We start from the raw sequence: 27564 nt of genomic DNA, 5'->3' as shown, positions 1-27564 counted from the left end.
CTTGAGAATTCAGACACTAGCTTCCCCACCAAGGCCTCTGGGGTTTCTGTGGCTGACATTCATTTCCTCCTCCCTCTGTATTCCCCCAGCCTGTCCATTCTCGGCCACACTGACTCTGAGTGGGGTCAACTGCTTGTATGCCTGTCTCACCCAGTTAACTTAAATTCCTTGGGGTCAGGAACAATGCGTTCTTATTTTCCATGCCACAGCTCCAGTTACTGTGACTGACACACAGAAATATTGGTTTGGAGTCGATTATCTCAGGGATGCAGCTCAAAGTAAATGTGTCTTTTATAGAGTGGGCATAGGGATGCTTTAATGGGGAACGAGCAAGTCCCAAGAGGACCAAGGAAAACTTGAACTGCCACCACTTTGCATTTCAGATGATGAATTAGAGCGGTTGTTATCGAATCTGCCACCAGAGGGCGATCCAGGTAAAAAGATCTTCGGGGTACTCTTCAGTCGGGTGACCTGATCTTCCCCCAAAATCAGATCCTTGCTGCCTCCCAGAAACAGCAGACATCTAAATCCAATGTAGCTTGCCAGGATCTCAGGGAATGAACTTTTATAGTTTGCCAGCGTTTTCCCCAGAGGAGCAGAGGCAAGAAAACAATCAAATCGATGGTCTGCTGTTTGCTGGATGAAGAATAAAACTGCCTAAAGGCAATGTGTTTAGTACAAAGGTGTCATAAGCTCTGCTTTACCAATTTCTGGAAGTGTGACATTAAGGCAACCATTCTCTTGTCTGGGCCTGGTTTTCCTCTATAAAATGTCAGTTCAAGTTCCAGCCTGTCTTGGGATGTCATCAGCCTTTACAATCTACCTGGGCTGTGGCCCTGCGATTGACTGCACAGTGAAGCTTACTTAGTTCCCCTGCTTTTCTGCCTCTCTTAGGGAACAGTCATGGAAACCAGCACTTGCTGCTGTGGGAACTGGACATTCCCCGTATTCTTTCCCAGACCAAACAGGCATAGCTAGAAGAGACATGCGGAAAAATGATAGAAGCCCAGGGCATTGTTCAGCAGTGAGCCTAAAATCTGTACATACAATAGCATAATATTCATGCAAATTCTTGCAAAATGCAAAGCTGATGGCATATGACTTACGACTCATTCTTGTATATAACAGTAGAACAACATGCAACTGAAGAAAGCACTACTCAGGATGGGAGTAGCCTTGGGAGGGAGGCAAGGAGTAGTGAGGAGGGAGAGAATGAGCTGTTTCTGTAACATTTCATTTCATAAGAGAGATGGATGGACTTCAAGCATCTATGGCAAAATGTCACCTCAGATAAATCTGATTGGTTCCAAATTATTTTCTGTAACCATCTCTATGTTTGACTCATTCTTTCAATTAAAAAGAAAAAAAAAAAGTAATTTTAAAAAAACAGAGCTCACCAGCCCCTTAGAGCACAGCTTGGTCTGGGGTCGTTTCTTTAACTAGCAGAGCTTTCTGTAAATACAGACAAGCGTTCACAAAGCATCTTTAGGTTTCCCAGGTCCAGGATGGGTGGGATAATACTAAGGGAGAGAGATCTGCTCTTGGAGGAGGGACCTGCTCTAACCAACCCTGTAGCTCTGCAAATCTTTGGCATTTTGTCCTTATCTGTAAATAGGGATGAAGTTTGTCCCATTTATATCACTCAGTTATAATGTGCATCAGATGAGATGATATTTGTGAAAACAACTTGAAAATACAAAATGATGTAAACAGGTATTATTTAGTTGTCAAGCTCTAAGTCCTGAGGCTTCGTTTATATTAACAGTGGTAATAACAATAACAATACAGGCTGGGCGCGGTGGCTCACACCTGTAATCACAGCACTTTGGGAGGCCAAAGCGTGCGGATCACGAGGTCGGAGTTTGAGACCAGCCTGGACAATATGGTGAAACCCCGTCTCTTCTAAAAATGCAAAAATTAGCTGGACGTGGTGGCGTGCACCTGTAATCCCAGCTACTCGGGATGCTGAGGCAGAAGAATCACTTGAACTTGGGAGGTGGAGATTGCAGTGAGCTGAGATCTCACCACTGCACTGTATTCTGGGTGATAGAGCGAGACTGTCTCAAAAACAAACAAACAAACAAAAACAAACAAGCAAAAAACCAATACAATGACAAAGGAAGAAATAAAAGGAGGATGTGTAACATGGTAAGGAGGGAAGGAAAAATGAAGAAAGAAGAAAAACCTATTGAAGATAGCCAAGAAAACAGCTGCCCTTCTAAGACACTGACTTGAGGGTTTTCAAAATCATGGAAATTATGCTTCACAAAAAATAATCCCAATGGTCATGGTCATTAGAATTTAGAACAATATTTATATGGCTCCCTGTGGCGAATCAACAATTATTTTCTATGGCTTCAATTTTCAGAGCTTAAATAATGAACATAGCAATACCACCAAAGAAACAGTCATTAAATATCAATATAAAATAAAGTGGAAGAAAAAGAGAAAAACAGCAAGCTGCTCATTGCAGTGTTTCCAACTGAGACTCTGTTCTGCAGACTCCAGGGGATTGGCACGGATTGAGCTGTTACTAGAGGCTGGGGTTACACACGGTAGGCTGTAGACTTTCGGGGGCAGAAACAAGTCAATTTCTATTCTGAAAACCTGGCACTGCCTAAGAAAATCCAAACCTATCAAACAGAAGCTTTGCAGAAGTGTAGTTAATGGCATAAAAGAGTGCTCAGAGACTCACCCACAGAGACTTTCTGATAGCTGATGCCAGGGACAGCAAAAAACAGAATGTCCAGTTGGGGGAAGTTAACCAAGCTCCTCTGAATTCTTCTTCTTGAGCCCATCCTCTGCTCACTGGTCCCCATTTTATAACCACGCTCAAGGAGCCTAGGCTTCTCTGCTTCTCTTACAACATGCTTAATATCACTACTTTATCCATTCTGTACTGTTGCAGGCTGAAGGTGACATTACACTTAGAGGGATTCACAGATTCAAGAGGCTGCTTGGCGAGGGCAGCACAGTGAGGTACAAGGACTTTGACATCAGAGAGGCCTGGATTCAAGTCCCAATGTCTGTATGTGGTAACCAGTATGCAAGAGAGCCTGTGATGATTCCTGCCTCCTCGTATTCATGTCCTTGTAGTTCCCTTGCACATTGAGTCAGGGCTGGCTCTGGGTGACCAATAGAATGTGGAGGAAGTGATGGGGTATGAATTCCAAGGCTAGGTCACAAAAGGCATTGTATCTTTCACCTCTTAGGTCTCTCTCTCTGGGGAAGCCTTCCACCACTCTGCAAGGACTCTCGAGCAGCTCCATCTACAGATTCACATGGAGAAGAATTAAAGGCTCCTGCCAATCACCAGCACAATTTTGCCAGCCTTGTAAGTGAGCCACCTTCGAACTGGAGCCTCCAGCTCCTACTGACATCTGACTGCAACGTCATGAGAGACCCTGAGTTTGAACCACCCAGCTGAGCTGCTTCTGAGCTAAGCCACTGAAACCATGAGAAATAATCATTATTGTTTTAAATCCTAAATTTGGGAGTGATATGTTATACAGTCATATTAACAAGAACTTAACCTTTCTAAGTATTGGGGGCATTTAGGGCTGATATTCATCTGGGAGGCACCTGTACAGCTGTATCAATTGTTCAGTTCTTTAAATATTCCTGAGTTGCTTGGTAAAAAGCCCTGATCTTGAATTGCAAGCTCCCTGAGGTGCCTTGCAAAGACAAATCAAATCCTCCTCAGAGGAAGGTATCATTATCCTTGCCTTCAAATTACTTCAGCAAGCATTTTACAAATACCATGTTCAGCACACAACCAAAGATAAACTTACATATGGTTAAAAACAGAATTTTTCAGACACCCAGAAGACATCCTTCACTGAGGGCTTATGTGATAGAAAAATTAAGCATATGATGACAATGGATTCAGTGTATGGCATGCAGGAATAAATCAACAGTTGGGAAAGGTGTAAATGGCCCTAATGAGAGAGGAAAGAGGCTCCCATTGCTTCCCAAGACTGGGACCCATCTCTACGAATCACAGAGAACAAATCTGTCTCCTTGCTGTTCTCCAGAGGGGAGCTGGACCTCAGATGGGTTAACCAGAGAACCAGGACCCCGAGAGCCCAAACCCTCATTTTTCTGAAAATTCCCATGTCCAAGTTTGGCTGGAGAAGATCCAAATTGCCTCTTCAAGATAGCTGGTGCCATGGACCTATAAAAGGGACCAATGTGTTCAGAGGACCACGAATCCTTACCTGAAGGTTCTAGACTGCATGACACCTAGAGGTTCCTAGAAAACATGACTGAGGGAAAATGCTCCTCTAACCAGAAGGATGGAGACTTAGACTAGCTAGTATCAGATTGAGGGGAAAAAGGTTTTGTTTTGTTTTGTTTTGCACCAAGTATGTAAAAAAATTAAAACCTACTGTAGAATATTAGCAAGATCTTCAACAAGTCTCTCATTATACAAATGAGGAAATTAAGAACCAGGAGGTTAGAAATTCAATCCCAGCATGCTGACTCACAGACCACATGTAGCCTTTCCTTACATCCCACTGCTCTGATGGATATTGTTAAACACTATTTCTTCCTTACTCTTAGGATATCAGTGCCTTGAATGTCACAGACTACCTGGCACTTGTTTCCCAACAAGCTAATATTAACCCACACAAACTGAAAGCCTCAACTTGACATTATTTGTAGCATCCCTTTCTAAACCCAAATTCCAGTATCCACTGCAACCTTCTAGGTAGGCATCCAGAAAGGTCTTTCTTCTGATCCTGCCAACTCATCATGGCACATGGTTTTGAGTAGCGCCATAGAGAATATCTTATTTCTCTGAGCTTTAATTAAGAGTGATATATGCTGGAAACACAGAGCTTCCTGTTTCCTCTTTGTAAATTTTGATAAGTGATTCCCCAGTGGTTGGAATTTGCCAAGGACCCCCAGCCCCATTCATGGATGAGCTCTTTACCCCTAAAGATGACCAAGGAGAGCCTCAGTGCCTCTCTGCCAGTCTTGGGAGGCAAGAATGATAATCCACATAATATCAAAGATTTCTCCCAACCCTAAGAACTCTGGTCATATAGGGGAAGGAATGCATTAATTACTAAAAATAATTTTTAAAATGATTTGGCATAATTTCTGGGGTGCCTACTCTGTTTTACCAACGTCCCCTTCCACCTTCATCAACCACCATGAGTTTCATTATCTTCTCTGCACCTCCATAGCAACCTCTGTCATGGTCTGGAGAAGCTTAGCTTTCAACTCCAACTATCTGTCAAGACCTGAGCAAGTCCACTAACTCCTCTGAAACTCAGGCTCTTCAGTAGATGGACCTAATGAAGAAGAAAGAGGCTTCCATTGTGTCCCAAGACTGGGACCCAGCTCTAGGAATCACTGAGAACAAATTCCTCCACTTGCTGTTCTCCGGAGGTAGCTGGACTTCAGATGGGATAACCAGAGAACCAGAATCTCCAGAGCCCAGAGTCTTATTTCTCAAAATTCCCATGTCCAAGTTTGGATGGAGAACACCCAAGTTGCCTCTTTAAGGTGGCCTGAACCATGGACCTATGAAAAGGACCAGCATGTTCAAAGGACCAGGCATCCTTTCCTGAACGTAAGGCTCTCTTCCTGCATCACAGCATTGCTCTCAGGAGGGACTGTATTAGTTTGTTTTCACACTGCTATAAAGAAATACCTGAGCCTAGGTAATTTATAATGAAAAGACATTTAATGGGTTCATGAATCCACAGGCTGTACAGGAAACATGGCTGGGGAGACCTCAGGAAACTTACAGTCATGGTATAAGGGGAAGCACGGAGAAGGGGAAGCAGGCTTGTCTTACATGGCTGGAGCAGGAGGAAGAGAGAGGGGGAAGGTGCTAGACACTTGTAAACAACCCGGTCTTGTGAGAAGTCTATCATGAGAACAGCACTAGAAGGATGGTGCTAAACCATTAGAAAGTGCCCCTATGTCCAATCACCTCCCACCAGGCCCCACCACCAACATTGGGGATTACAATTGAACATGAGATGTGGGTGGACACACAGATCCAAACCATATCAGATAGTAATGAATATGGAGGAGCAGCCCAGTATCCAGCACAAAGGCCCTCAGTAAACAGAAGACTCAGAAGCGGGGCCACTCTGTCTCAGGAGCACTGATTGGCCCACCCTTCTTTCCTTCAACCTCCTGGAGGGCAGGGTCTGTGTCTTCTTTATCTGTACCCCCAAGCCCCTAGTCCTCGTGGCTGGTAGGCACTTCACAAACTCATTACTCCAACATTAGAGGTAGAGAACCAGGTGCTATGGATAGAGAGTGGCTAAAAATAAGATTTAGACTCTTTAGGCAGGTAATATAGAAACACAGCCAAATGTTCTTAGAGAGGAGTTGTACTTTTCAGCTTTCCTTGGCCTTTCAATATGACTGCTACTGTTTTAGCATATGTCAAAATAATTGACCAAGATGGGCAAAAAGTCACTAAGAATGAAAGCACTTCCATTAAGGAATATTTTATTTTCCATGGGGTCTTTGAGAACTTAGAGAGAAATTGAAGCAATAGTGAAATAATAGAGAGTAGACTGCTGCAATTAAATGTGATTTACCACAACTTAAGTATCACTTTCAGATAGTGTCAAATTAAAGCATTTAAGAAGATTGTTGAAAATAGGAGACTTTTTTCTTATCTAAGTGAAATGCTGGCACACGAGGCCTCCAAAGGGAAACTGCCAGATGCTGCTTTATGTGCTTGGCATGTTTGCACCTAACATCTCCTCAGTGTTTTTGAATTTTACATTATCTGCAAAATTCCCACTTCATTAGAACTGCCTCAGAAACTCCCTTTTAAATGATGGAGGTAGCTGTCAATGTGCGTCTGTGCTGCCCCGTTCACATTTTAGAAATGTGGGGGTTATTTTCAAAAATACAGTTTTATTTAATTTTGAATTTTGTATGCCTTCAGGAAAAATATTGGGTGGTCCAGGAAGTCAGAGGGATGACTTTAAAATCAGTATGTTTAATATGTCTCTTTGTTCAAACTGTCAGGAGCTAACAGTTCCTGAAGTTTGACCTCACTGTAGTGATATATGGCATAAATCCCCAACATCATTTTGTTTTAGCTTTGACAATAGTCTCTTACAATTTGGGGTTTAATAGAATTTGAGTAAGAGTGGATATAGAATACCCTTTATTTCTTTCTCTTGCCTTATTGCCCTGGCCAGAACTTCCAATACTATGTTGGATAGGAGTGGTGAGAGAGAGCATCCTTGTCTTGTGCCAGTTTTCAAGGGGAATGCTTCCAGCTTTGGCCCATTTAGTATGACATTAGCTGTCAGTTTGTCATAAATCGCTCTTATTATTTTGAGGTCATTCCTTCAGTACCTACTTTATTGAGAGTTTTTAACATGAAGGGATTTTGAATTTTATTGAAGAACTTTTCTGTGTCTGTTGAGATAATAATTTGGTTTTTGTTTTTAGATATCTTTATGTGATGAATTACGTTAATTGATTTGCATATGTTGAACCAGCCTTGTATCCCAGGGATGACGCCAACTTGATCGTGGTGGATAAGTTTTTTGATGTTCTGCTGTATTTGGTTTGCCAGTATTTTAGTGATAATTTTTGCATCAATGTTCATCTGGGATATTGGCCTGAAGTTTTCTTTTTTTGTTTTATTTCTGCCATATTTTGGTATCAGGATGATGCTGGCCTCACAGAATGAGTTAGGGAGAAGTCTCTCCTTTTCAATTATTTGGAACAGTTTCAGAAGAAAGGGTATCAGCTCCTCTTTGTATTTCTGGTAGAATTTAGCTGTAAATCCATCTGGTCCTGACGTTTTTTTTTGGTTGGCAGGCTATTTATTACTGCCTCAATTTCAGAACTTATTTGTCTATTCAGGGATTCAGCTTCTTTCTGTTTCAGTCTTGGAAGGGTGTGGGTGTCCAGGAATTTATCCATTTCTTCTGTGTTTTCTAGTTTATTTGGGTAGAGATGTTTATAGCATTCTCTGATGGTTGTTTGTATTTCTGTGGGGTCAGTGGTGATATCCCCTTTATCATTTTTTAATTGAGTCTATTTGATTCTTTTCTCTTAGAAGAAGTAAAATTGTCTTTGTTTGCAGATGACATGATCCTATATCTAGAAAATCCCTTCATCTCAGCCCCAAAACTTCTTAAACTGATAAGCAACTTAAGCAAAGTCTCAGGATACAAAATCAATGTGCAAAAGTCACAAGAATTCCTATATACCACCAAGAGGCAAGTAGAGAGCCAAATCATGAATGAACTCCCATTTGCAATTGCTACAAGGAGAATACAACACCCAGGAATACAGCTAACAAAGGAAGTGAAGGACCTCTTCAAGGAGAACTACGAACCACCACTCAAGGAAATCAGAGGGAACACAAACAAATGCAGAAATATTCCATGCTCATGGATAGGAAGAATCAATGTTACAAAATTGGCCATACTGCCCAAAGTAATTTATAGATTAAATGCTATTCCCATTAAACTACCATTGACGTTCTTCACAGAATTAGAAGAAACTATTTTAAAATTCCCATGGAACCAAAAAATATCTTATATAGCCAAGATAATCCTAAGGAAAAAGAACAGAGCTGTGAGCATCATGCTACCAGACTTCAAACTATACAAGGGGACAATGACCAAAATAGCGTAATACTGGTACAAAAACAAACACGTAGACCAATGGAACAAAATAGAGAACTCAGAAATAAGGCCACACAGCTACAACCATCTGATCTTTGACAAACCTGACAAAAACAAGCAATGGGGAAAGGATTCCCTATTTAATAAGTGATGCTGGGAGAACTGGCTAGCCATATGCAGAAAATTGAAGCTGGACCCCTTCCTTACACCTTATACAAAAATTAACTCAAGATGGATTAAAAACCTAAATCTAAACCCCAAAACTATAAAAACCCTAGAAGAAAATCTAGGTAATACCATTCAGGGAATAGGCATGGGCAAATATTTCATGATGAAATCACCAAAAGTAATTGCTACAAAAGCAAAAATTGACAAATAGGACTTAATTAAACTAAAGAGCTTCTGCAGAGCAAAATAAACTATCATCAGAGGATGGGCACAGTGGCTCATGCCTGTAATCCCTGCACTCTGGGAGGATGAGGTGGGTGGATCATGAGGTCAGGAGTTTCAGACCAGCCTGGCCAATGTGGTGAAACCCCATCTCCACTAAAGATACAAAAAATTAGCCGGGCATGGTGGTGCACACCTGTAATCCCAGCTACTTGGGAGGCTGAAGCAGGAGAATCGCTTAAACCTGGGAGGCAGAGGTTGCAGTGAGCCGAAATTCTGCAATTGTACTCCAGCTTGGGCAACAGGGCAAGACCCCATCTAAAAAAAAAAAAAAAAAAAAAAAAAAAGGAAACTATTATCAGAGCGAACAGGCAACCTACGGAGTGGGAGAAAATTTTTGTAATCTATTTATCTGACAAAGGTCTAATATACAGAATCTACAAGGAACTTAAACACATTTACAAGAAAAAAAAAACAAACTCCTCCATTAAAAAGTGGGCAAAGTATATGAAAAAGACACTTCTCAAAAGAAGACATTCATGCAACCAACAAACATGAAAAAAATGCTCAACATCACTGATCATTAGAGAAATGCAGATCAAAATCACAATGAGATATCATCTCATGCCAGTCAGAATGGTGATTATTAAAAAGTCAAGAAACAACAGATGCTGGCGTGGCTGTGGAGAAATAGGAACGCTTTTACACTGTTCGTGGGAATGTAAATTAGTTCAACCACTGTGGAAGACAGTGCGGTGATTCTTCAAAGATCTAGAAACAGAAATACCATTTGACCCAGCAATCCCATTACTGGGTATATAACCAAAGGAATATAAATAATTCTGTTACAAAGATACATGCACACGTATGTTCATTGCAGCACTATTCACAATAGCAAAGACATGGAATCAACCCAAATGCCCATCAATGATAGACTGGATAAAGAAAATGTGGTATGTGTATACCATGGAATACTATGAAGCCATAAAAAAGAATGAAATCATGTCCCTTGCAGGGATATGGATGGAGCTGGAAGCCATTATCCTCAGCAAACTAATGCAGGAACAGAAAAATCAAATACCATATGTTCTCACTTATAAGTGGGAACTGAACAATGAGAACACATGGACACAGAGGGGGGAACAATACACATTGGGGCCTGTCAGGGGGTGGGGTGGGTGGAGGGAGAGCCTTGGGAAAAATAGCTAATGCAGCTGGGCTTAATACCTAGGTGATGCGTTGATTGGTGCAGCAAACCACCATGGCACACGTTTACCTATGTAACAAACCTGCACATCCTGCATATGTACTCTGGAACTTAAAATTTTAAAAGTGTGACTATAGATATAAATATGTAAGTATAGATGATATAAACATATTGATATGGGTGGCAAGGTAGGAAAATATTAGTTTCATTTGTAAATTTAAAAAAGCAATACAGATACACAGAGAGAGGATTCAGCCTAGGGTTCAACAAATTAGTGTGGTTTATTCCAGGCTGAGGTCAAGGCTTGCTGTGGCTCAAGTGCCTAAAGTTTATTTCCCAGGAAAAATAAAGTGGAGATTTAAAAGCTGTGGTCAGAAAGGATAACTTTTTTTTCCTTTCTTTTGAGACAGAGTCTCACTCTGTCACCCAGGCTGGAGTGCAATGGTGTAATCTCAGCTCACTGCAACCTCTGCCTCCTGGGTTCAAGCAATTCTCCTGCCTCAGCCTCCTGAGAAGATGGGATTACAGGCGTCTGCCACCACACGCAGTTAATTTTTGTATTTGTAGTAGAGATGGGGTTCCACCATATTGGCCAGGTTGGTCTTGAACTCCTGACCTCAGGTCATCCACCCACCTCGGCCTCCCAAAGTGCTGGGATTACAGGCATGAGCCACCAAGCCCGGCCAGAACATTTTTGTAATTAGCAAAAGTGAAGGTGAATTGCAGTTGATAGACTGCATGAACAATATTTGGCAAGCTTGATAAAATTGTGGAATATGAACACTTTATTGATGACAATTTACATCAGATCTTATAAATATTTAAAATGTTGATATTTTATCTTTTATTCTATAACTTACTTTTTTTTCTAAACAAGTGAAATGTTTGTTTGTATAGACGTGTGAACATGAAGTTCCTTTTGTATTGCTATAGCATCCAATTGTTTGTTTATTGGTTAAAAATGATCATGTTCAACCCCATTGAAGTGAAGGGGGCAGAAAGATGCTGACCTCAGTAACTTTGGAAATGTTTTAGTGTGCAATACTAAAGGTGAAAAGAACTGAATTTAAGCACTGTACTGTAGTTGATAATATTGTTTCCCATGGGTCAATAATTCTGATACTCTTATAGATATATATTAGAATTAAATAATTGAGTAAATGAATGACAAATGTTGGAAACAAGATTTCTCTCTTTTGGGGTGAAACTCTACAGATAAGCAAGGGAATTAGAAGAATAGAATGATTCATGTGGTAAAGAATTACAGTTGGAGAGATCAGTAGGAATTCATGTCTAGCTTAATATAGATGTAAATGGTTACACATAGAAATATTTATAGATACGTTTTATATACAGGTGAGTATACATTCATATATTTCCTTGCTTCTTGAGGTGAAAGTACCTGAATGAAACAACACCCAGTAGCATCTAGCACACCTAGCTCCCAGATCTCAGTTTTTGATGCCATTCTTCAGTAAAAGGAAGCAAGGCTCCTTGGAGAAATGGCTATCAAGGACTGGGGCAGAAAATATACAAGATGAAACTGGAGCATCTTGTAGTGCTTGAAAGTAAGGAAGTGTTGTTTTTGTTGTTGTTTTAAAAAGCATTGATAGCAATATGTCAAAAGGACCACAGAAGAGTTCTCTGTGTGTGAAAGAGCTCCCAATGACAAAACTGGAATGATTATTTAATTGATACATATTAGATATACATATTTTGGGGGTACATGTGATAATTTGATACATCCATATAATCAAATCAGGATAATCAGATACCATCACCTTAAATATGTATCTTTTCTTTACACTAGGAACACAGTTTGAACAACAAAATAAATAAAATGATGGTGGATTATAAAACAAAATATACTTGTATAAATAAATTGCTGAATAAATAAATAAATAGGGAAGATAAGGCAAATATCCCGTGTTGAAGAATTCCAAATAATTGATGTAGATACTGTGTTCTCAAGGAGGGGGGCATACATTTTCACTCCTAAGTGTGGGCTGCTCATAGTGACTTCCTTACAAAGAGCACAGTGTGGTAAAGGGACGGGGTGAAGGGTAACCTTACAGTGGAGAAATCTGACAAACACGCCTGCAGTCATCAAGGTCAGCATCAACAGTGAAAAGTCATGTTGATAGTATGTTCCCTTGATACGTGATGAAAATGGCATGTTACCTTCAGGGTCCTTCTCCTCAAAACCCGTAACCCCAATCTAATCATGAGAAAAGTGTAGAATTCCAATAGAGGGGCATCCTACAAACTACTTGACCAATGTGCCTCAAAATTATTAACGTCAGAAAAAAAGAAAGTCTGAGAAACTGTCACATCCAAGAGGAGCCTAAGGGAACATGGTGACTAAGTGTAATGTGATATTCTGGATGGGATTCTAGCACCTAAATAGGACATTAGGTAAAAATAAGGAAATCTGAGTAAAGCATGGATGTTAGCTAATGATAATAATGTATCAATATTGGTTCATTAATTGTAAAATTTAAGATGATAGCCATGGGGGGAAGTCAGTACAGGCATATGGGAATTCTACTGTCTTCTCAACTGTTCTGAAACTCTAAAACTGTTCTTAAAAAATTAAGTCTATTGTTAAAAAGTCAAACAAAATGATACAGGCTATAAGCTGGATAAAAATTCAAGGCTATGGACATACACAGAAGAAATATTAACATTGATTTGACTTATTAATAGCAAAGGTATTTAATTTTCAGAAAAGATTTTCAGTTGACCAACTTAAACACTTCATTCTCCAAGCATGATCTACACAGTTTGAGAAATAAGAGAAATTCATAAGGTTTTTTCAGCATTGCAATAATCACCTTAGGTCTTACTTGCCTGTTTAATCCTTACAATAGCTCTAGGAGGAATATGCTATCGCCATTTTAAAGATGAAGAAATTGCAGTTTAGTCGATTGCCCAGGTTTGGACAGTTAGTAAACAGTAAACAAAGATTTGCACTTGGGAAGTATGAATCCTGTACCCACAGTCTTAACCCCATGCTGCACACGTACCAACATTAATAGCTGAAAATATTCCCAATAACTGAGTTGACTGACTTGCTATATGCTGTTATCAGCAACATAATAGTTAGAAATTGGTGGCAGCTGTTATGAATAATGACTTTTGTTTTAGACAAGTTGATCTGTAGATTATTTTTCTGGCAGAAATTTGAAACCAGAGAACTATTGATTATTGGATATCCTATGAGTTTTTTTTTTTTTTTTTTAAATAGAGACGGAGTCTCACTTTGTTGCCCAGGCTGGTCTTAAACCCCTGGGCTGAAGCAATGCACACCCTTCAGCCTCCCAAAGTACTAGGATTACAGGTGTGAGTCACCACACCTGACTATTTTTTTAAAATCATGAAATGTGTGAAAAAATTACCATGTCAGTATAAATTCTCTTCATACCAGAATTTGGCATAGTGTAGAAACAGGTTATTATTGAACTTAGAACATCAGGTTTTTGCCTGAAAAATTATTTCTACTTATCAAGAGATGTTCTTGAATGGAGGTGAACATTATGTCCAAGGCACTGATCTTTCATAAAAATAAACTGGAGAAAAATGCTGTTTTGAAAATAAGGATATTGACCTCACCATTGGCTACTCTTAATGTGCTATGTGTGAAATTCTGATTAAAGTATGACAACATTTCAAAAATGTTGCTTAACCTAGTATACACTTTCAAGATACAACTTTGACTGAGGAAGACTCAGTCTAGCAAAAGTCTTTTCTATAATGTGAACACGACTTTCAGACCAAGATGGTGATGGTACCATCAATATTTTGCCTTAAGAAACTTAAGAATGTAATACAAAAAATTTAAATGTACTCCTTTTAAGGGAAAGCCACCAGCAATTTCTAAACTTAAAGCAGGAAGATGAAAGGATAAAATAAATTGTGCCTTATATTCTACAATTCTAGAAGAAACATGAGCTCGACTCCAGGGTTGCACACAGTCATGCCAGTGTGATCTGGGGAAGAATCCCGAGGCTCCAACCCTGGGCTCCAAGTTTTGATCCCTCGGCATTGGGTACAGGAGGGGGATTGATGCTGCTGATGTGGGATTTCCTGGACTCTGACTTCACCAACTCATCACATATCATCATTATCTTCCAGTCTCTCCTCTCTGAGTCCTTTCCTTCAGCTGTTGCACCATTTCTACTTTGTTCAGAGGGATAATGCTGGAAAGTATAGGATGTCAAGTTCACTCTGCTTTTATTTTTTATTCCTTTTGGCAGACAGTTGGCAGCTGTGTGAAGATGGGAATGGAGGAGGCAGGGTAGGCAGTGGGTGACGCAGCCACAGCTTGGGTTCTCTGCAGCCCTGGCACAGAAGATAGGAACACCCATGGGGGATGCAGCCACCATGATGTCTTCCCACACAAGGAGTGCCAAGTGCTTTTCTCACGCTTTTCTGGATTGTTCCATGGTGGATGAGTCAGCAGGAGTGAGATGGAGCCGCAGAGTGGAGGGGTATCTGGTAAGGCCCAGAGGGAGGATCCCCTGTCCCCAACGTTTCAATGATATCAGGTGACAGCAGTGATTCTCTTAGCACCTGGTCTGCTTTGTCCCAGGCCAGGATATCATTGTACATATTCTCAGCTGGGTGAGCACCAATAGAGGACAGGGAGAGTCTTGTGGAAGTTCTCTCTAAGCCTGTGGCTCTTTTCTTCTTCAACAAGATGTGCCACCTCTTTGTTCCAGCAAGTAGGAAGAATAGTCTGGGCCTCTTTGCATACAAGACTGTGATACGAATGCACCATCACAGGCCCCACAGGGGAGCTGTCCATTTCCCCACACAGCTGCTAGGAGCTCTTTCCCATGCTCCCAACCTTTCCTGCCTTTATCTGATATTTGTGAGTACAATTGTAGAAAAGGGAAGTGCTTTGATAGTCAGCAAGTGTCAGCAGGTTGAGGATTCTGTAAAGGCATCTTGGAAAATCAAGGAAGGAGACACATGCTTAATTCCCATGCCCTGTTACCCTGGCCTCCAGCAAAGCCTACCCTCGTATCAGAGAGGCCCATTGTAGATAAATATGGGCTGCCAAAAGCAAGACAAGCCTCGGGCAAACTGCCCAACAGATGGTTCAACTCTGTGTGTACCAGCCAAGGGCCAATGTGTCAGACAGTAGCTTCTGTTTGTGCCTTAAGTCAGAGTGTGAATGTAAGATAATTCTGGGATGGCAGGGATCCCACATTTATGGATGTGGGATGGTTTAGTTCCAGCCAAGAGAAACTTAGGACATCCTCTTTCAGGAGTTTGAATGCATGGCTTTCTCTGCCGCCTTCTCAAAGCCTTGGCCACTGGAGCTGAGTGGTGAGAAGGGTGAAGGGCTTTAGACAGGAGGGAAGGAATGTCCTTGCATGGCTCAGAGGATGGGGACCCTAGCCAAGATCTTGGTGCTTTGGCCTGCAGGCAGCATTAGAAGCCAGCCCAGGGAGCAGGGCAGTGGCCTTGTACAGAGGGCTTGAGGTGGCTAAATTTATGTGTCAACCTGACTAGGCTAAGGGATACTCACACAGCGGGTAGAACATGATTCCTAGGTGTGTCTGTGAGGCTGTCCCCTAGAGGTTGGCATTGGACTCAGTGGATTGGGCAAACATCTGCTCTCACCCGTGTGGGTGGGCACCGTCCAATGAGGGCCCAAATAGAACAAAAAGGTGGAGGAAGGGTGAATTCGCTCCCTCTACTTGAGCTGGGACATCCGTCTTCTCCTTGGACATCTGTGCCCTGGTTCTCAGGCCTTCAAATCCTGGGACTTACACCCAACCCCCTGTAAGTCCCCTGGGACGTACACAGACCCCCCCCCACCCCCCGCTCCCCCAAGGCTACCCCAATTCTCACCCTGTTGGACTTGAACCAAATTACACCACTGGCTTTCCTGGTTCTCCGGCTTGCAGCCAGCAGATGGGAGTACTTCTCAGTCTCCATAACCACATGAGCCAATTCCTATAATAAATCTCCTCATAGCTATTGATCTATAACTATTTATTCTCTGGGAAACCTTTACTAATACAGGGCTCTTGTTTCCCTCAGGTTCCTTAGATCCTGGGATGAGGAGGTTGACCAGAAGGTGGGCTTGGGAAGGTAGCCTGGGGTGCAAATCTTCTTGGCTCTTCAGCTTGGCAGGTTAGTTAACATTCAGAAGCCTTCATCCCCCATCCACAAAATGGGCATGTCCAACTCAGAAGCTGCCTTGAAGAAAGGGTCTACCCAGCATGGTGCGTGGAGCCTAAGCAATCAGTACTTCAGGACTTTACCCTGCCCCTTTCCAATAACTGCTGCTGTCGCCCTCACAGGATGTCACCCTCAGTGTCTGAAAGCTGGGTTTGATGCGTCTGGAAAAGCGTCCCTCACAGGCGTCGTTGCTGGGAGCCCCTGGTGCCGCCAGCAGCTAGCAGGGAGCATGTCCTCTGCCCGCTCACTTCTGACCCTTCTCTCGCTGCACGGATGGGGACCTTAGGACAGAATGGCTCTAAACCCGCTCCTGTCCACGGTGTGAGCATTTCCTGATGTGAAAGCTTCAACCGCAGTCTCAACATTGAGCTCTTCCAAGGCATAAAATAATCAGTTAAAATTATTACGTGTTATAAAGATGCTGGCCCCAGAGAAGAGTGAGACCCGGAACACAGTGCAGCTGGGAGCAGCCTGGGCTGCGCAGAAGGCTCAGATCTGGCGACGGCCCTTGCCAGTGACTGTGACCTGGGGTGTCTTAGAGACTCTGAGTCTCAGCTTCTCCATATATAAGATGAGAAGAACCAGCCTCAGAACAATATTCTATAGCTTCAAACTTGCCTGAGAACCAGCCTCAGGCAAGGTTGTTTGTGCATTAGTGAAATCAGACGTATTAAATAAAGTACCACATTGATCATGGAGTTGTTGAATAACCAAGAACACACCTATCTGTCTCCAAAAAATAAATGTTGAAAATGATGAGGGTGTGGCTCTACACTGGGAAGGGAAATAGGGTGCTTGGATGAGTCTTGAGGCATGGGACAGAGGAGGAATCCGGGATAGTTCCGTAAGAAAATGTGCTTGCACTATGGTTTCTTTGTGGAGGCTCTTGTATGCTGGGAGGCTGGCTGGGATGGGGAGTTGGTGGCAGAGAATAGTGTCTGTTTTCTTTCTCCTAAGTGGAGAATTCTGCAACAGAGGGCTGGGGTCATTAGGAAGCAGTGGGCAGGTAGGGACAGGCATTGGAGTGGACTAGCACTGGTTCCCCTGAAGCTCTCTGGGGTAGAGGTGAAGGAGCTTCTAGGGCAAAGTTTGCCAGTTAAAGAGGAGCCATGGTTTGGGCTGCTCTCTGAAATGGAGAATTTTTGTGTGTGCCTGGAGTGTTTCTATTTGAGAGGTGGGAAGGTGAATTATTTACCAGTAAGTTTATCCTTCTCTCCTCAGATTCTGCAAAACTTTCAGACCCATAAACAAATTAGAGATTGCTTTTCTCCTCTTGCTTAACCTAAATTTCTTTGTGGAAGCCAAAGGAAAATATGAGTAATTTTCTAATATATTCAGTTACAGAGACAACAAAGAGAAATATTTAAGAAAAAAAAAAACCCTGAGGTGCTACTGACTTCGTGTATGTCTTAGCTGTAGACAGAATTGGGATTTCCTAATATGGGTTTGTTCCAGTACAGCCCCTCAGAAAGATTTTCATCAGCAAAACACACATTGGAGGAGTAGCTGCTGTGCAGTTGTCTCCTTTAAACCATTTTCTCACTTCATTGCTAATTTTCACAGCACCTTTCTTCTAACAGTTCTACATTTTTGATCTGCAAACAACCTGGGATTATTTCTTTCCCTCTTGGTAAATAAAAGAAATTTAAAGTCAATTCTAGAGTGGGTTAGATTGGTTTATTCCAGGTCCCTTTAAAAGAAGTCTCTGTTAAAGGGTAAGCCACAAATACAATAAATGGAGAACTGCCTGGTTAACCGAGGGCTGATTCCCAGAGATGATGCAACCAGGGGGAGCTTCCTGAGCAACGTAGCTTAACTCCCTGCCAAGGTAACCTCAGTTTTCTAACAATAAGTAAAATGTTTCTACTCATATCATAGGCACCCTGCAACAACACGGCCCTTTTCTCTCTGCCATGCAAAAAAGCATCAAGAAAGTAAGAAGGGGCATTTTTGAGAACAAACTAGGAATCTTAGCATAATGCCTTCTCTCTAATTATGCTGGAAACAGGCTTTGAAAAAGAAAAAAAACTGAGGAGAAGATCATTACATAGAATTCAACTAAAAATGGCTTTTGATATTCTGTAGCTTCAAAGCATTTGTCTTGGGTATATGTTCTCATGGTTTTTGTTTGAAAGAGTTTAAGGTAAATTTGAATGTCCCATTCCTCTGAGAACTCAGAGAAAGCCAGGTTGATTAAGAAGTAATTAAGAAGTTGTGTGCAGTGGCTCACACCTGCAATTCCAGCACTTTGGGAAGCCGAGGTGGGCCAATCACCCGAGGTCAGGAGTTCGAGACCAGCCTGGCCAATATGGTGAAACCAAGCCTCTACTAAAAATACAAAAATTAGCCAGGCGTGGTAGTGCATGCCTGTAATCCCAGCTACTTGGGAGGCTGAGGCAGGAGAATCGCTTGAACCTGGGAGGCAGAGGTTGCAGTGAGCTGAGATGGTGCCATTGCACTCCAGCTTGGGCTACAGAGCAAGACTCCATCTCATGGAAAAAAAAAAAGTAATTAAGGCCAGATTCAAGCTTACTTCTTAGGAAAAAAAAAGAGGTAATTGAGAACAGGTAGACATTTTAGATAAACTAGCTAATTAGCATTCATAGTCCCTTAAGTTTTGCTCTAATAGTCTGTTATTTTTTGCAAGTACGTGATGTGCATGTGTAGATATAGTAGTTTATCATTAAGCCTCGCCTTATGATTATTAAATATGATACTTTGCTCTTTTAATACTTGCAGTTCCCATTTTTAATGTGCAACCAAGTGCACAATTTTCCTTTGGTACCTGGGAATCTGTTTAATGGAAACTCTGCTATTTTTCCCTAAGTCCCTTTTAGTCACACAAAGGTAATTCACCTGAATTTTCAGTAAATCTCATGGGAGAAAAGAATCAACTTTGGTGGTTCTCAACCTAATTTTTTTTTACCCCAACCCAGTTTTTGTTCAGCCTCCACTGCATTTACTGAGTAGCAGCTGTGGAACTATTGCATTCTTTGTACTGAAAATATACTATTGAAAGGAGACAGAACTTGATCTGTAGAAAAAGGGAAATCATTCTTTGGGTATGGAGGCCAAAGGAATTTCAAGGACTACAACCTGCTATTAAACTGCTATGTAGAAGAGAAGAAAAAGTATTAAACAGAACCCAGAGACACTCAAATTTAGGAACCAGCATTGACCTTACCCTACAATTACTCCCCAATGAGGAGTGATGAGTGGCAAATGACAGTCCCTGGACTAGGAGAAAGAGGCAGGTTCAAGACATAGGCTCCCTTATCCTGGGCAGATCACATAAAGCTTTGGTATCCTCATCTCTAAAACATTTACTTTTTTTTTTTTTTTTTTTTTTTTGAGACAGGATCTTACTCTGTCACCCAGGCTGGAGTGCAGTGGTGGGATATCTGCTCACTGCAACCTTCACCTCCCAGGCTCAAGCTGTTCTCCTGCCTCAGCCTCCTGAGTAGCTAGGAGTACACGCACCTGCCACCATGCCTGGCTAATTTTTGTTTTTTTTTTAGTATAGACAGGTTTTCAGCATGTTGGCCAGGCTGGTCTCAAACTCCTGACCTCTGCCCACCTCAGCCTCCCAAAGTGCTGAGATTATAGGCAAGAGCCACCGTGCCTGGACTAATACTCACTATTCTGTCTCCCTCACTTTACGGGGTTGCTATGAGGTTTAGTGAGTTCAGGTATGTGACTCTAGAGGGGGCTGAGTATGTATAAGGTAAGGACCATGTTCTCTATGACCTTTGCATCCTCCCATCACAGGTTTTGTGGAACTGTACTCTAGCTCTGTGATGGCACACGTGGAATGAAATAAATATACACGATATAGAAAAACACAAATGAATGTAAGACACATTTGCCGGTTCAGATTAATGGGAAGAGGCTTAGTTCTCATCTCCTTCCCCCAAATGACGTTACAGGGTTGCTTAGACTCAGTGGTGTGCTGGAGCGGGCTCCTACCAGCTGGAAAGAACCAGTTCAATACATCTCTTCTCAACTCCAGGTTCAGAGTTGTCAAGTTGGTAACTTGAAATTGGCCATGCTGGAAGTATTTACAGCATGAAAATTGGCAGGTGCTACATATTATAGCTTTTTGTTTGTTTCAGAGAACGAATTGTTAAATATTTACCGGCACTCCACTGCTTAGATTTTTCCATTGCTTGTAAGTAATTTTGGTTTGATTTTATAGACTACGGTATCCATGAGTATTATGGTTTTAGGGGATATGGCGTGAGCTGAAAACTAAAAGAAAAGCTCCATTCATTTACTACTCACAAATGCATCTTTGCCAATTCCCACAGGCAGCATGGAGACAGACATGGTCTTAGGTCCATTCGCATTAGTCACCCAGCACAGAGACTGTGGACTGTAGTGCATGCTTTGAGTCTGGTGAAGGCCTCCTAAAATCACAACTCTGAGAGGAGATTTGAAGCTAAGAGACCTAGGTTCAGGTTCCTTCTCAGCCATTACCAACTGTGTGATCTTTGTCAAATGACCTGATTTCTGTCATTTGAGCTGATTTCTTTGGATTGTTCATTTGTAACTTAGGATAAATACCTACTTCATAGACTTGTTGGAATAAATGGGATATTGCACAAAAAACACTTAGCATGTGGCCTGGCCTATAGTGACCTCTAAATAAAAGAAGGGCAGCTATCCATCAAATCACCATTGTCATCACCATGCTTGTCATCAGGAAGGGATCATGGGTAGTCACTATGCATAACTGTCCGTGAAAAGGCCTTCTAAGGTCACAGGTGACTGAACTATGGTTTACTTCACCTTTTTTTTCTTTTTTGAGACAGTCTCACTCTCACCTAGGCTGGAATACAGTGGCATGATCTCGGCTCACTGCAACATCTGCCTCCCGGGTTCAAGCAATTTTCCTGCCTCAGTCTCCTGAGTAGCTGGAATTATAGGCGCCCACCACCACGCCCAGCTAATTTTTGTATTTTTAGTAGAGACAGGGTTTTACCCTGTTGGCCAGGCTGGTCTCGAACTCCTGACCTCAGGTGATCCTCCCCACTTGGCCTCCCAGAGTGCTGGGATTACAGGTGTGAGCCACCACACCTGGCCTACTCCATCTTTATAAAACCCTGATAATCTTAGATTATCTACTGGAGCCAAGAAATCTCTTTAGGCTTTCTTTTCCCATGATAAAGCCCTATAAAACAACCAGGTCAAACAACAGGCCAAGTATTAACATTTTATAGGTTTAAAAATATCATTCAATTAATTTTAAAACCATCACATCTCACTGTTGCCTGAGAAATAGGAAACAGGAACAGAAGGAAGAGACCAAAATATTACCTCATTACTAAGATGAAGGGTGTAGTTTAGTGCAAGAACCACATGGGCCTGCTTAATAGGACCTCAGAATTGGACAGACTTGATCCCCTATCTCAGGCAGTGCTAACCAGGAGCTCATTCACGGAGGAGAGGCAGAGAATGTGTACTCCCAGAAGCAGCAGCTTCCAGAAAAAGAGGGAGGAGCCAAGCAGAGCATGCCCACATCAATCTTCCAGCGTTTAATAGCTATAGAAGTTACTCAACCTCCCTTGGAAGGATAGAAGCTAGCATTATCTTTCTTAAATATGACACCTCTTATCTTTTTGTTCCCTCGACACTTGAGGAGGGAGGCCAAGGGTTGATTATGCAAGCAAGTTTGTGCATTTTGCACATTTATTAAGTTACGCTTTTGAGGAAATTAAAAGATCACAAGTGCTTCAATTTTCTGTGACCCTTTTAGTTACTTATTTCAAAACGTGCTCAGTGGGAAATGCCTATGTGTTCTCCACAGCGCTCCCATGTGGGGATATGTCCTCAGTCGAAAGATATTCCTCAGTCCTAGGAGTTCACAGTTGCATGGTCTAAACAAGTGTATTAACTCATCATTACAAGACCAAGTGAAAAATGCTATTCTGAAATATGACAAAGGGGCTATGGGAGGATATTTTATCTAGAACATCTGAAAAGACTTTTCAAGGGAAGTCTTTAAGGATTAGCAGGCTTTTGCCCATGAGAGCTTTTTATAGCTTCTAAATGGATGGTGATACAGATACACTCCAACATTTTTCTCTATAGGTGTGTTCCACTGGAAGTTGTAGGGGAGAGCTCCTTTTAATGTCTCTTTACCTTACATCTCAGCCCCGTGTCCTACTCCATTTGTCTTCTGATAGCCAGTTATAGATAAACTATCAACACTCCACACTCTGTGGCTGCCAAAGCATTTGAATGAAAAACCATTTTGGGAACCTACAATGAGTCATGGAGGCTTCTATTTTGCCTACGTTGTGCCTATCAAAGTGGTTTCCAATCCTTTAGTGCAAGGTTCCCCAACCCCCATGCTGTGGACGAGTACTGGTCTGTAGCCTGTTAGGAACTAGGCCACACAGCAGGAGGTGAGTGGTGGGCAAGCGAGCATTACCACCTGAGCTCCTCCTCCTGTCAGATCAGCAGCAGCATTAGATTCTCATAGGAGCACGAACCCTATGGTGAACTGAGCATGCGAGGGATCTAGGTTGCACGCTCCTTATAACCTAACTAATGCCTGATGATCTGAGATGGAACAATTTCATCCCCAGACCATCCTTCCTATCCCCGATCCCCGCCCCCATCCCAGTCCATGGAAAAACTGCCTTCCACGAAATCAGTCCCTGGGGCCAAAAAGACTGGGGACCACTGCTTTAGTTCATTTGACTCTTCATTTCCCCAGTAACACAGGCAAGACTGACATCCATCTGCAACCCCCAATGCCATGCTGCACAGCTCCAGGGTGCCATTTACATCATAGTCTGTGTTGTGTTGGGCAGTGCCACCATGGATTCCTGACCAAGGAAAACACTTTCCTTTGTCTTTGCCACCCAAACCATCCCCCAGAGCCCCATGCTGCCCTTCCATCCTCATCCAGGATGATTCCATGACCCCTACCCCTACTCTTTCACCAGTTCCCATACTCCAGACCCTCTCTAGGAAAATCCATCTTTCTACTGTTCCATTGTTTAGGACCCAGCTCTCTGTAAGAGACGAATGAATGCATGTCAAGGGATTAGTGAGTTATTAGCAAGTTGGTCCCTTTCAGATTAATCTGGTATTTTACTTGAGCCTTCCTGGAGGCTGGACTTTAACCCAGAGAAATGAGTGAAGAGGAAATTCCAGTTTGGGAACTGATAGCCTAGGCAGGGGTGATGGTGGAGATATTTTGGCATAGGAGGGTATTTAGGGCAACTGTAGCCTCTGATTTTACATAGTCATAGAGAGGCTGCTGCCTTGCTTCAGGTAATAACCCCACATTCCCACCAAAGGCAGGACTCTGGTCTCAGCCCCGCCTGGACAGGAGACTTGGACATTTAGCAGGATTATAGTTGAGGTCTCCTTATCAGGAGATGAAGGTGTATTTGCAAACGTATTGAATACACACACACAGAGACACTGACAAAAAGATTAACCTGACTTTTTCTAATTAATCATGTCCACATGGATGTGGTTCAAATGCTGGTAGAAGCGTAAAAGAGTGATATGATTTTTGCCTTTGAAGGTGGGTTTAATTGGTTATTTGTGCTGAGTTTGGATTGCAGGGGAAATAAAACTTGGATTTTTATCTGCATATGATTTTAGTCTCTACATATTACAATAAAATGTTGGGCTTTGTCTTTTTTTTTTTCCTTTCCCATCTTTTGCAGACAAGTTGAAAATGATGCGAAGAAAGCTCTTAAATGATGTTTCCAATTTTCAGTCATCATATTTCCACAATTCTATACCAAAAATAGATCTGGATCTTACTTTTCTTAAGGTCTGGCTTTAAATTAAAATATCTTGAAAGGCTTATAATAAAAAACCACAGTCTCCTGCCTCCAAGTTCTGCTCCCCAGAAACATTTGCTTTTAACTTTTTTCATTTCTTCTGGTTGTTTCCCGCATTAAAAAAAATAACATAATTGAGTCACAATTTTACGATTTGTCCACGTTAAACTCTATTAGCTCCCTGTTATGCCACGTGAGGAGTTAGCTTTATAAATCCCCCAATCCCCTCTCCTCAAGGTAGTTACATTAATATCCTCTTTTAAATTATTTGTCAATATTTATGTTATTATGATTTTAAAAATATTGTTTATGGCAAAGTTCTCAGTATACTATGAAAGCATTACCTTTCTTAGGTAGCTTCAGAAAAGTAGTTGTAATCATCGTTTTGAGTGGGATGTCAAGACCCTTGCTGATACAGACAGCTTCTCCAGAGAGAAAACCCCTCAACTGTTAAGGACATGCAGAGGCCTCAGGGCTGCTACACCAAGGGCTGATCTATCACTGTCACTACGCTATGATCACTAGTTTGCATGCATAGCTCAAAGGAGGCTTGGCATGTCAGTTGTACCTAAGGAATGCTTTCTGTGTACATGCGGTCCATGCTTTAAATGTAGGCTGCAGGAGCAGGATGTATGCCCTTGGATGGGCATGGCTTTTGGAGTCAAGAAGACCAGAGTTTAAATTATCATGGTAGGCAGAATCCTTACCCCCCACAAGAGGTCCATGCCCCAGTCCCTGGAACCTGTGAGTATGTTATCTTACTTAGCAAAACACCCCCCCCCCCCCCCCCCCCCCCCCCCCCCCCCCCCCCCCCAAAAACCAACCCCAACCCAACACAAAAGGGACTTTGCAAATGTCATTAAATTAAGAATCTGGAGATAGGGAGATTATCTTGGATTATTTGGGTGGGTCCCATGTAATCACAAGGGTCCTTGTGGGATTTTTATGGGACCAAGGAAAAGGGGGAGGCAGGAGAGTCAGAGAAGAAGATGTGATGACAGAATCAGAGACTGGAGTAACACACTTTGAAAATGGAGCCAAGAGCCAAGGAATGCAGGCAGCATCCAGAGGCTGGAAAAGGTGAGAAAATGGATTATCTTTTAGAGCCCCCAGAAAGAATACAGCCCTTCTGACCCCTTGGTCTCCCACTGCCCTAAGCCTCCACCTTCCATGACGAGGGACCCAACCTGAGAAACTGAAGCTCATTGCCAAAGAGCTGCACATGCAGCTGGTCTGGGAGTCAGAGACGCTGAGGGGTGACCCAGCAGGAGCTGCAGCAGCCACAACCAGGAGGCTGCACTTATGGACAGGTGAGCCAGCAGCTGAGTGATGCCGTGCACAGGCAGCAACAGCACACTGGTCCCCTAAGAGTACTGGGAATATGGCTGCCATTTCACTTCCATCTTCCAAATCTCTCAGGACATCTCCTGTGGCCATGCTCACTTGCACCTGTGCAAGGAAGGGAATTCTGGAAAACCTACTTCCAGCTAGGTTAGGTTGACACAATCCAGATCTACCCTTCTTGTGTGCAGGATTCTTCTCAACACAATGCAATGTGGTGCTCAGCAACAGTTCTTCCATGTTCTGGATAGCATGAAAGAAGTTAAGACTGGAGCTCTGTTTTCAAATTCTCACATGCTGTCTGTATTAGTTTCCTTGGCTACCATGACAAAATGTCAAAGACTGGGTGGCTTAAACAACAGAATCTGTTTCCTCACAGTTCTGGAGGCTGGAAGTCCATGACCAAGGTGTCAGCAGGTTTGGTTTCTCTGAGGCGTCTCTCCTTGGCTTGCAGATGGCTGCCTTCTTGCTGTGTCTTCATATGGTTGTCCCTCTATGTGTGTTTCTGGTGTCTCTCTATGTGTCTAAATGCCCTCTTCTTTTATTTATTTACTTATTTTTTGAAACAGGGTCTAGCTCTGTCACCCAGGCTGTAGTGCAGAGGTGTGATCATGGCTCCCTTGCAGCTTTGACCTCCCAGGCACAAGCAATCCTCCCACTTCAGCCTCCCGAGTAGCTAGGACCACAGGTGTGGGCCAGTATGCCCAGCTATTTTTTGTATTTTTTATAGAGATAGGGTTTTGCCACTTTGCCTAGGCTGAGCTCAAGCAATTCACCCGCCTTGGCCTCCCAAAGTGCTGGGATTACAGGCATGAGCCACCATGCCCAGTTTTGAATGACCTCATCTTATAAAGATGGCAGTCAGTTTGATTCGGGTCTGCCCTAACACCCTCATTTTAACTTCATTACCTCCTTAAATGTCCTGTCTCTAAATACAGTCATATTCTGAGGTACTGAGATTAGGGTTTCAACATACATAAGGATTTTGGGGAGACACACTTCAGCCCATAACGCTGTCCAATAAGCCAAGACTTACAAATAGGGTGATCACACACTCCAATTTGCCCACAACAGCCCTAGTTTTCACCTGTTGTTCTGGTAGAATTTTTTAAAAAATGTTTTATTTCAATAGCTTTTGGGGTACAAATGGTTATTTTGTTACATGAATGAATTATGTAGTGGTGAATTCTGAGATTTTTAGTGCCCCCATCACCCAAGTAGTGTACACTGTAGCTAATGTGTAGTTTTTTTATCCCTAGCCCCTCGTTCCACCCTCCAGCTTCTGAGTCTCTAAAGTCCGTTATATCACTCTGTATGCCTTTGTGTACTCATAGCTTAGCTCCCACTTAAAAATGAGAACATATGTTTTTCAGTTTCCCACTCCTGTGTTACCTTACTTAGAATAATGGTATCTAGCTCCATTCAGTTTGCTGCAAAAGACATTATTTCATTCCTTTCGATGACCGAGTCGTATTCCAGGGTGCACATATGCCACATTTTCTTTACCCATTCATTAATTGATGGATACTTAGGTTGATTCCACAGCTTTGCAATTGTGAATTGCGCTGCTACAAACATACGTGTACAAATGTCTTCCTCTATAACTTCTTTTCCTTTGGGTAGATATCCAGTAGTGGGATTGCTGGATTGAATGGTAGATCTACTTTTTAGCTCTTTAAGGAATTTCTACACTGTTTTCCACAGAGGTTGTACTAATTTACATTCCTGCTAGCAGTGTATAAGCATTCCTTTTTCCCCACATCCACTCCAACATCTATTGTTTTCTGACTTTTTAATAATGGCCATTCTTGCAGGAGTAAGATGATATCTCATTGTGGGTTTAATGTGCATTTCTTTGATGATTAGTGATGCTGAGCATTTTTTCATGTTTGTTGACCATTCGTGTATCTTCTTTTGAGAAATGTCTATTCATGTCCTTTGTCCACTTTTTAATGGGGTTTTCTTTTTTTCTTGCTAATTTGTTTGAGTTACT

General features: G+C 42.2%; 1 protein-coding gene and 1 long non-coding RNA gene across 3 annotated transcripts in view; one reads left to right on the top strand and one right to left on the bottom strand.

The window, feature by feature from the left end:
* Positions 1 to 27564, bottom strand: part of CHGB (chromogranin B) — an 817086-nt gene that overhangs the window by 458723 nt on the left and 330799 nt on the right. The gene's annotated exons all lie outside the window — the stretch shown is intronic.
* Positions 1605 to 17178, top strand: LOC126929140 (uncharacterized). 2 transcript variants are annotated; one of them, XR_007717080.1, is made up of 4 exons: positions 1605 to 5581; positions 14484 to 14724; positions 16282 to 16374; positions 16545 to 17178. It is a non-coding gene; the product is annotated as an uncharacterized LOC126929140 (long non-coding RNA). The 2 variants fall into 2 exon arrangements; XR_007717081.1 differs by having other exon boundaries at positions 1609 to 3334.

The sequence above is a fragment of the Macaca thibetana genome, chromosome 10, assembly GCF_024542745.1.
Source record: "Macaca thibetana thibetana isolate TM-01 chromosome 10, ASM2454274v1, whole genome shotgun sequence".
Lineage (NCBI taxonomy): Eukaryota > Metazoa > Chordata > Mammalia > Primates > Cercopithecidae > Macaca > Macaca thibetana.
The sequence above is the reverse complement of the archived record's forward strand: the minus strand, read 5'-3'. Positions and strand labels throughout refer to the sequence as shown.